This window comes from Danio aesculapii, chromosome 2, assembly GCF_903798145.1.
Source record: "Danio aesculapii chromosome 2, fDanAes4.1, whole genome shotgun sequence".
NCBI lineage: Eukaryota > Metazoa > Chordata > Actinopteri > Cypriniformes > Danionidae > Danio > Danio aesculapii.
Window position 1 is genome coordinate 17,359,624 of NC_079436.1, and position 8,712 is coordinate 17,368,335.

At 44.5% G+C, this 8,712-nt stretch overlaps 1 long non-coding RNA gene across 6 annotated transcripts; it reads left to right on the forward strand.

The window, feature by feature from the left end:
• The first annotated feature begins 2,567 nt into the window (after positions 1–2,567).
• LOC130241886 (uncharacterized) lies at positions 2,568–7,809 on the forward strand. 6 transcript variants are annotated; one of them, XR_008838911.1, is made up of 5 exons: positions 2,568–3,567; positions 4,001–4,458; positions 4,562–5,071; positions 5,154–6,167; positions 6,305–7,809. It is a non-coding gene; the product is annotated as an uncharacterized LOC130241886 (long non-coding RNA). The 6 variants fall into 6 exon arrangements; XR_008838915.1 differs by having other exon boundaries at positions 5,154–5,215; XR_008838914.1 differs by having other exon boundaries at positions 4,562–4,674; positions 4,807–6,167.
• The last annotated feature ends 903 nt before the right edge of the window (positions 7,810–8,712 follow it).

The window sequence follows — 8,712 nt, forward strand, 5'->3', positions numbered from 1 at the left end:
GCATAAAACGAATGGTCTGCTGAAATCGGGGTGTGCCAGCACAACAGACTCTAGCAAAGATGACTTTAAATTCTGGAAAGCCTCACTATGTTCTTTTGTCCAGTCACCAGGATTTAATTTCTTAAAATGTATTTCACCCCTTTGAGATGTTTTTTTTTCCTTTAGGCGCTGCTGTCAAGTTGAACAGGGGTTTAGCTACACTGGAACAGTTAGGAATAAACTTCTGATAATACATCACCATTCCTAAAAATGACTTGATCTTTTTTTGTGAGGGCGTTACTCCATCTGACATCATAAGGTCTGCTTCAGACACAGCTGATATGGCACTGACCTTATCCGGATCTGTTGCCACTCCAGTCTCATCGATGATATGACCCAGGAACTTCACACTACGTCTTAAAAATGGCACTTCTTAGGGGCCAATTTCAATCCATGTGCCTTCAGCCTAGTAAACACAAGCTCAAGCCGTTTAATGGCCTCCTCTTCATTTGGGGCATACACCAAAAGATCATCGAGATAGCACAGCAGTGTGAGGAAATTCTGATCTCCGAAGATGTTGGTCATGAGTCTCATGAAGCTGGCGGGACTGTTACAGAGCCCTTGTGGCAGACGATTAAATTCAAAGAGGCCCATGGGAGTCGTAAAGGCAGTGAACTTTCTGTCTTCCTCGGATACAACGATGTTATAGAACCCAGAGGTCAAGTCCATTGCACTGAAGATGGCGTTACCTCCCAAAGCTGCCAAGCAGTCTGCCTGATGAGGCAAGGGGTGGGCGTCTTTAACAGTTCGAGTATTCAGCCAGCGGTAATCCACGCACACCCTAAGATCTCCAGTCTTCTTCCATACTAGCACAAGTGGTGAAGCCCACTCACTATACGACTTGCGTATAATCTCCTGTTCTTCCATCTCTGAGAGCACAGTTCTCAGCTTTAGATACTGAGCAGGAGGGACACGGCGGTACGGAAGTCTGAAAGGACGATCATCTGACAAATGAATTCGGTGGACAAACTCTTTGGCTTTCCCACAATCCAATTTATGCTTCGAAAAAACTTCCTCATGTCTTGTAATGAGCTGCACTAACTCACTCTTCCAATAAGTGGATACTTCGCACGAGTCAATATCCAGGTCTCCAAGGTTAAGTTTCTGCATGCACTCATGAAATTTGGAGACTGGACGATCTTCCTCATCACTGACAATATCACCAACAGTCTTCTGGCAGTGCACACTCACCATTTCATCATCATGATCATGAAGCACACAAAGGTCCTCTACTGCCACAACAGGGAACACATCTGCAATTTTGGAGTTCCTTTTAAGCGTAATAGGCTTATCAAGAAGATTTATGATTTTAACTGGGACCCATCTATCTCCAGACATGGACGCTATAACTCTTCCGACTATGACACTTTTCTTGTGGGTCAGTGTCTTTGTAGGTTCAATCATAATAGCACTACCCAAGGAAACTGGAGCATTCAGTGGTAGCTTACACCACACAAGGTGTTCCTGTTTGGGCAAAAGAGTGACAGCTTGGGTCAGTTTTGCAGTGCCCACAATATCAGGGATTTTGTTACCCTTCCATCTGTTAATGCCTGACAGCATGTTCAAAAACTGCTCAATTTCAGGTTCTCCAGACAGCACAGGGTGGTTCACAACATTCCAATAATTACAGTCTTGTTTGAGCTGGGTGAGTAAGAACTTAATAACATTAGTTCCCAGAATCAACTGGTCTCTTTGATCAGGCACAACTAACGTGGGCACACTTAGCTGTTTGCCATACACATCCATTTTTAGCTGGTACACTCCACTTGGTTTGACTTTAACACCACCACAGCCAATGAGAAGAATATCCATGTGTGACTGATCAACTTGTGCGGGCATCCCTTCACTCAACAACTTTCGCTCCGTTTCTCCATTAATCGTGCAAGCCATGGATCCGCTATCTAACAAAGCTTGAACTGAGACATTATCATTCAATAACACTGGTGTATAGAACAGACTATCCGACTTCTCCAGCCTGGTAATGTTCTGAAAAAAAACAGTATCACTGGAGACAGATTTGCAACACTCATCATAAACAGAGAAATTATCGTCCATAGCGAGGGTGTGATGCTGTACACTCACATAGTCCCCTCTGTTACGACCCTGGTCTAGGGTCAAAGCCGCAACATAAAAGAACACCCGACAAATAAAATTCACTTTTAATAACCCCTTTATATAGGGTCTCTTTATTTGTCTTTTTTTTTGTCTTTTCTTTTTTTATCACCAAAAAAAAGTGAAGCCAAATACCTCGGGGTGAACCCACATAAAATAATAAACAAAAATACACTAACTAAACACCCAAATGAAACTCACTACACCTAATAAAATAATAGAAATAAAAAAATACAAAATCTACACCTATCTCCCTGACTAACAAAAACACAGGTGAAAATATTTACAAAAAAGAAAAGTGGCGTCCAACCCCTACTGCCTCTTACCGTGTATATATTTACAATAATTACAATCAACAAACACACAAACCAAAACAAAAATAATAGGAAGGGTAAACACGGATGGGTACACAACAAAGTCAACACTAGCACAACAGCACGAGAAATACAATCAACGAAAAACAACTCAACAACCAGAATAACTTTTGCACAACTTCAATAACACGCCAACAAAACTCGCTCTCCTCCCTACGCCCGTTGATGTCTTTTTAAAGGTCGCCCTGGAATACTTCCTCCAATCCCAGGGCACGTCGTCTACGTAATTAGGGCGGGGCCTGCAGGTGGAAAGAGGGAGAGAGAGAGAAACAAACACACACACAAACAAACACACCTGCCAACGCAACACCCCCACCCATTTAAGTCAAAAAGTTTAATTCTTTTTGACAATTAACACCAGAAAACAAACAAACACATATCAAGCCCTTGAAAGGGCATCGGCAATAACGTTTTCTGTACCCTTCTTGTGGCGGATGTCAATGTTAAAACCTTGCACTACTAATGACCACCTCATTAGTCTCTGATTGGAGTTGGCCATGCGCTGGAGAAAAACCAGAGGGTTGTGGTCAGTGTAAATCACGACAGGTAAGTTGCTACCACCCACGTAAATTTCAAAGTGCTGGAGGGCAAGAAGTAACGCTAGGGCCTCTTTCTCGATTGTGCTGTAACGCTGTTGTGTTTTTGAAAATTTCTTTGAGAAATAGCACACAGGATGATCAACTCCATTTTCACCCTCTTGGAGCAGCACTGCCCCAGCTCCCAATGCACTGGCATCAACTTCTATTTTAAAGGGGTGAGTAAAGTCAGGGGCAGAGAGAACTGGGGCACTGCACAGAAGGTCTTTAGCTGCACTGAAAGCTGAATCACACTTTTGATCCCACACAAAATCTTTGGACCCACTTAACAGGTCAGTGAGAGGGGAAACAACGGAGGAAAAGTTTTTACAGAAACTCCTGTAATAGCCCACCATACCGAGGAACCGACGTAATTCTCGTTTGGTGGTGGGGGCGGGGAAATGAACAATAGCCTCCACTTTGGCTTCGATCGGGCGCACCTGTCCTTGTCCGACCTGCTTACCCAAGTAAGTGACCACAGCTTTAGCGAATTCGCATTTTTTTAAATTCACAGTTAAAGAGGCTTCACTTAAGCCGGTGAACACTAAACGCAGGGTTCTCATGTGGTCGTTCCAAGACTTGGAATAAATCACGACATCATCAAGATATGCCTCGCAATTTGTAACACCGGATAAAACCTTCTGCATCAACCTTTGAAAGGTTGCTGGAGCGTTTCGCATCCCGAAGGCCATCACGGTGTATTGCAGAAAATTATCCGGCGTTACAAACGCGGAAACATCTGAAGCCCTCTGCGTCAGTGGTACCTGCCAAAAGCCCTTCAATAAATCAAGCTTAGTCACAAACAAAGCAGCACCTACGCGATCTATACAGTCCTCCATTCTGGGCAACGGAAAGGAGTCTGGTCTGGTCACACTGTTCACTCTCCTGTAATCCGTACAGAATCTGTACGAGCCGTCCGGCTTGGAGACGAGCAAACACGGCGAGCTCCACGGGCTGCTGCTGGGTATCACCAAACCGTTCGCCAGCAGGTAATCTACCTCCTTCCTCATCTCCTCTCTCTTTACAGGGTTAAGTCTGTACGGGTGTTGTTTTAGAGGTGGCGAATTAATAATTTCAATATCATGAAATAAAACATGAGTCTGACTTGGCACATCTGAAAAGAGAGAGGAGAATTCACAGATCAAGGAAACGACATCCCTGCGCTGTGAATTAGGGAGGTATGCCAATTGGTTTTCAATGTCATTTAAAAATTCCGAATTGCACAATTTCGGTGGCGTGGTCATTATTTCTGAAACCCTCAACCCGTCCTCCTCAGAATCCACAACAGGAGACGGAGGAGCGCACGCCAACACTGGCGCTGTTTCAGAAAGAGGCTTATCTGTGGCGGTTCTATCCACGTAAGCCTTCAACATATTTATATGACACACGCAAGATTTTTTTCTACGTTCGGGGGTGCGAATTAGGTAATTTGTCTCACTTAGTTTCTGTTCCACTACGTAGGGCCCTGAGAAGCGAGCATGGAGTGCAGAGCCTGGCAGCGGAAGAAAAACCAGCACCAAATCTCCTGGTTGAAAGCTTCGCGCAACAGCCTTTCTGTCAAATAATTTTTTCATGTGAGCTTGTTTGGATGACAAATTTATTTTTGCCATTTCCCACACACGATTTAAACGCTCACGCATTTGAGTCACGTACTCACAAACGTTAACTGGAGATTTCTTCTCCGATAACAGCTGCTCTCTCAACAGCTTTAGGGGTCCGCGGACGGAGAACCCGAAAATTAACTCAGCAGGGCTGTATCCTACAGATTCCTGTACTGTCTCGCGAATGGCAAACATCAGCATCGGCAACCCCTCATCCCAGTCCTTCCCCGTTTCCACACAGAACGCGCGCAGCATGGACTTAAGGGTCTGGTGGAAACGTTCCAGCGCGCCCTGCGACTCGGGATGATAGGCGCTCGATAGCTGGTGTTTGATGGCAAGCTCACTGAGAACCTGAGTGAACAGTGCTGAGGTAAAGTTTGAACCTTGATCAGTCTGTATTATTTTTGGTAACCCGAATATGGAACAAAACTTAATGATTTCTTTAACAACAGCTTTCGCTTTGATGCTGCGCATTGGGACAGCCTCTGGGAAGCGCGTCGCAGCGCACATCAAAGTGAGTATGTACTGATATCCGGATTTAGATTTTGGCAGCGGTCCTACACAATCAATAATAATTCTCTCGAATGGTTCACCTATCACCGGTATTGGACAAAGGGGAGCAGGAGGAATAATTTGATTTGGTTTGCCAGCCAACTGACAAACGTGACATGAGCGGCAGTAATTTACTACATCTGTTTTTAGACCAGGCCAAAAAAAATAACGCAAAACGCGATCGTAAGTTTTCCGAATGCCCAGATGGCCAGAAAGTATATGATCATGCGCTAGTTCTAATATTTGTGAGCGGTAACCAGTGGGAACAACCACCTGACGAACAATTTCGCCGTCTTCCCACTGTCGCATTAAAGTGTCATCTTCAATGAAATATGTTACCTTTTTATTGGGTGCTTTTGCTTTGTCTGTCACAGCCGAAAAGCAGGTCACTAAAGAAGGGTCAGCCTTTTGTACAGCAGCCAATTGTGAACGTCCCGTTTGTAAAGTCGTGTCACCTATGGGAGACACAGGCTTTACAAACAGCCTCCCGGTTAGTGCTGAAAAAAAGGAATCAGACACGTCAATCACGTCTTCAAATTTGCGTGCTTGCGCACGAGTTACGACACACAAGGGAAATGCATCTGGAAATTTAGTTAACAGATCGTCAGATTCATCTGTTAATGGTTGGTTAACCACAATTGGGGGAGGGAAAACTATGCCACCAGCTAAGTCATTTCCCAATATAAAATCTACTCCTTCCACTGGAAGTTCAGAGCAGACCCCAACACACACCTGTCCAATAACTACATCTGTTTTAAGGAATAGGCTGTGTAAAGGAACCTTTACACAGCCTTTTCCTATACCACGCAGAATTACGTCAGCACCTGTGTAGGTTTCTGGAGTCAGAGGAATAGTGCCAGCCAGCAGAAGACTTTGGGCTGCTCCCGTGTCCCTCAACACAGACACTGATTTGGGTACGTCACTAGCGCTGCAAGCCACCCAACCCCGTAACATGAATGGCTCATAACCTGATGTAGCTGACAAAGACTTTTCACTAGTATTTACAAACCCAACACCTTTAGGTTTAACTGAAGCATTTTTTTTCTTCCAGGCCTCACAATCAGCTATGAGATGACCAGCGTCCAAGCAATAAAAACACACTCTGCCCTCACCAGAACGCTGCTGAGCGCCCCTGCGCACCCCAAAAGCTCCTCCCCTGCCTGGTTTCGCAACACCCGTCCAGCCCTTTACCTGCCCTTCAGCACCCTGAACAGCAACCCTGTCATAATTCATTGGTGAAAAGACTGTACGGTGTGTTAAAATGAATTCGTCCGCCAGCACGGCGGCTGCAGAGAGAGACTTAACCTTCTGCTCGTTTAGGTGCACAACTAAACTTTCAGAAACACTGCTTTTAAAGTCTTCCAATAAAACTAGTTCTTTTAAAGCTTCAAATGTAGTAGTTTTACTGGCAGCGCACCACTTTTCAAAAAGGTTCTGTTTCTCTCTGGCGAATTCCACGAAAGTTTGTTTGTCTGCTTTCTTATGGGCTCTAAATTTTTGTCTATATGCCTCCGGAACTAACTCATAAGCACGAAGAACAGATTGCTTCACCACGTCGTAATTTAGACTCTGTTCAATCGGTAGCGCAGAACAAACCTCTTGTGCTTTCCCCATAAGCTTACACTGCAGTAACAGAGCCCACATTTCCTTCGGCCACTGCAGTGTAGCGGCAACCCGCTCAAACGCGGTAAAATAGCTGTCCACTTCAGCTTCACGGAAAGGAGGCACTAAATTAATGTGTCGGCTCACATCAAAAATTGGAGCGTTAGGCACATCGGGAGTTGAAACTGGAGTGGAAGTGGCTGGCAAAGGGGCGGCGGGTAATCGAGCGAACGAAGGAAAAGCAGGAGAACCTTCCAGTGGATCCTCAGCCGGGGGAGACCGGCCGTGATCCACTCGAAGCCGCTCTCTCTCTAACTCCAGCTCCAGCTCTCTTAACCTCAGCCTCTTCGCCACGCTCTCTTCCTGTTTGATTCGTAAATCCAATTCTTTTGACTTTAACACAAATAACGGGTCCGAATTTGGTAAACTACCTGGTGGTGCAAATATTGGTGACTTGAAAAGCGGAGATAAAGGTGGCGGAGTCGAGAGCCCCTCGTCGGCCTTCGACGGCGAAGACGTTCCCATTTCGACGCCACCTGCCTCCGACAGATCAGGCAATATACGTAGTAAAACCAATTCTTTATAAAGCACATCTTTTAATTCTTTTTTTGAAGCCTTATGCGGCACCACAATTTTAAAGAACTCTGCAATTTTAAAGAAGTCATCCTTACGGCAGCGATCAAACTGTTCCGTGCTCGGAGAAAGTGCGAAGGCAGTCAAATCAAAATCCATGTCAACACTATTCGCTACTCCTTTCCACACCAAAAAGAAAGCAGCCAAACAAAGAATAAATTGAAATGACTTACCCACTGCGCGTCCACAAGAAGGATTCAAAATAAACGTTTTTGCTGTACAAAAACAAATGACGAGCCCCCACTTTATGTTACGACCCTGGTCTAGGGTCAAAGCCGCAACATAAAAGAACACCCGACAAATAAAATTCACTTTTAATAACCCCTTTATGTAGGGTCTCTTTATTTGTCTTTTTTTTTTTGTCTTTTCTTTTTTTATCACCAAAAAAAAGTGAAGCCAAATACCTCGGGGTGAACCCACATAAAATAATAAACAAAAATACACTAACTAAACACCCAAATGAAACTCACTACACCTAATAAAATAATAGAAATAAAAAAATACATATCTCCCTGACTAACAAAAACACAGGTGAAAATATTTACAAAAAAGAAAAGTGGCGTCCAACCCCTACTGCCTCTTACCGTGTATATATTTACAATAATTACAATCAACAAACACACAAACCAAAACAAAAATAATAGGAAGGGTAAACACGGATGGGTACACAACAAAGTCAACACTAGCACAACAGCACGAGAAATACAATCAACGAAAAACAACTCAACAACCAGAATAACTTTTGCACAACTTCAATAACACGCCAACAAAACTCGCTCTCCTCCCTACGCCCGTTGATGTCTTTTTAAAGGTCGCCCTGGAATACTTCCTCCAATCCCAGGGCACGTCGTCTACGTAATTAGGGCGGGGCCTGCAGGTGGAAAGAGGGAGAGAGAGAGAAACAAACACACACACAAACAAACACACCTGCCAACGCAACACCTCCAAAATGTGAGTGCATCAGTTTCCCTGAACATGTGAATCCAAAGCAGGAGGTCCAGCTGGGCTGACAACTTTGCGACACTGCTTCTGTTGATGTCCAATCTCTAGGCATGATAAGCATCTCTTTTCTCTCATACAGTGTGAACGGGTTGAATGATTTCTGTCACCACAGACTCTACATGGAGATGTACTGCGCCACTGCGTTACTCTTGGTTGTGGGACAGGAGCAGGTTGGCTAGTACGCTCCAGTACCCTTTCCAGCATGTTTAAAACACGCTCCAA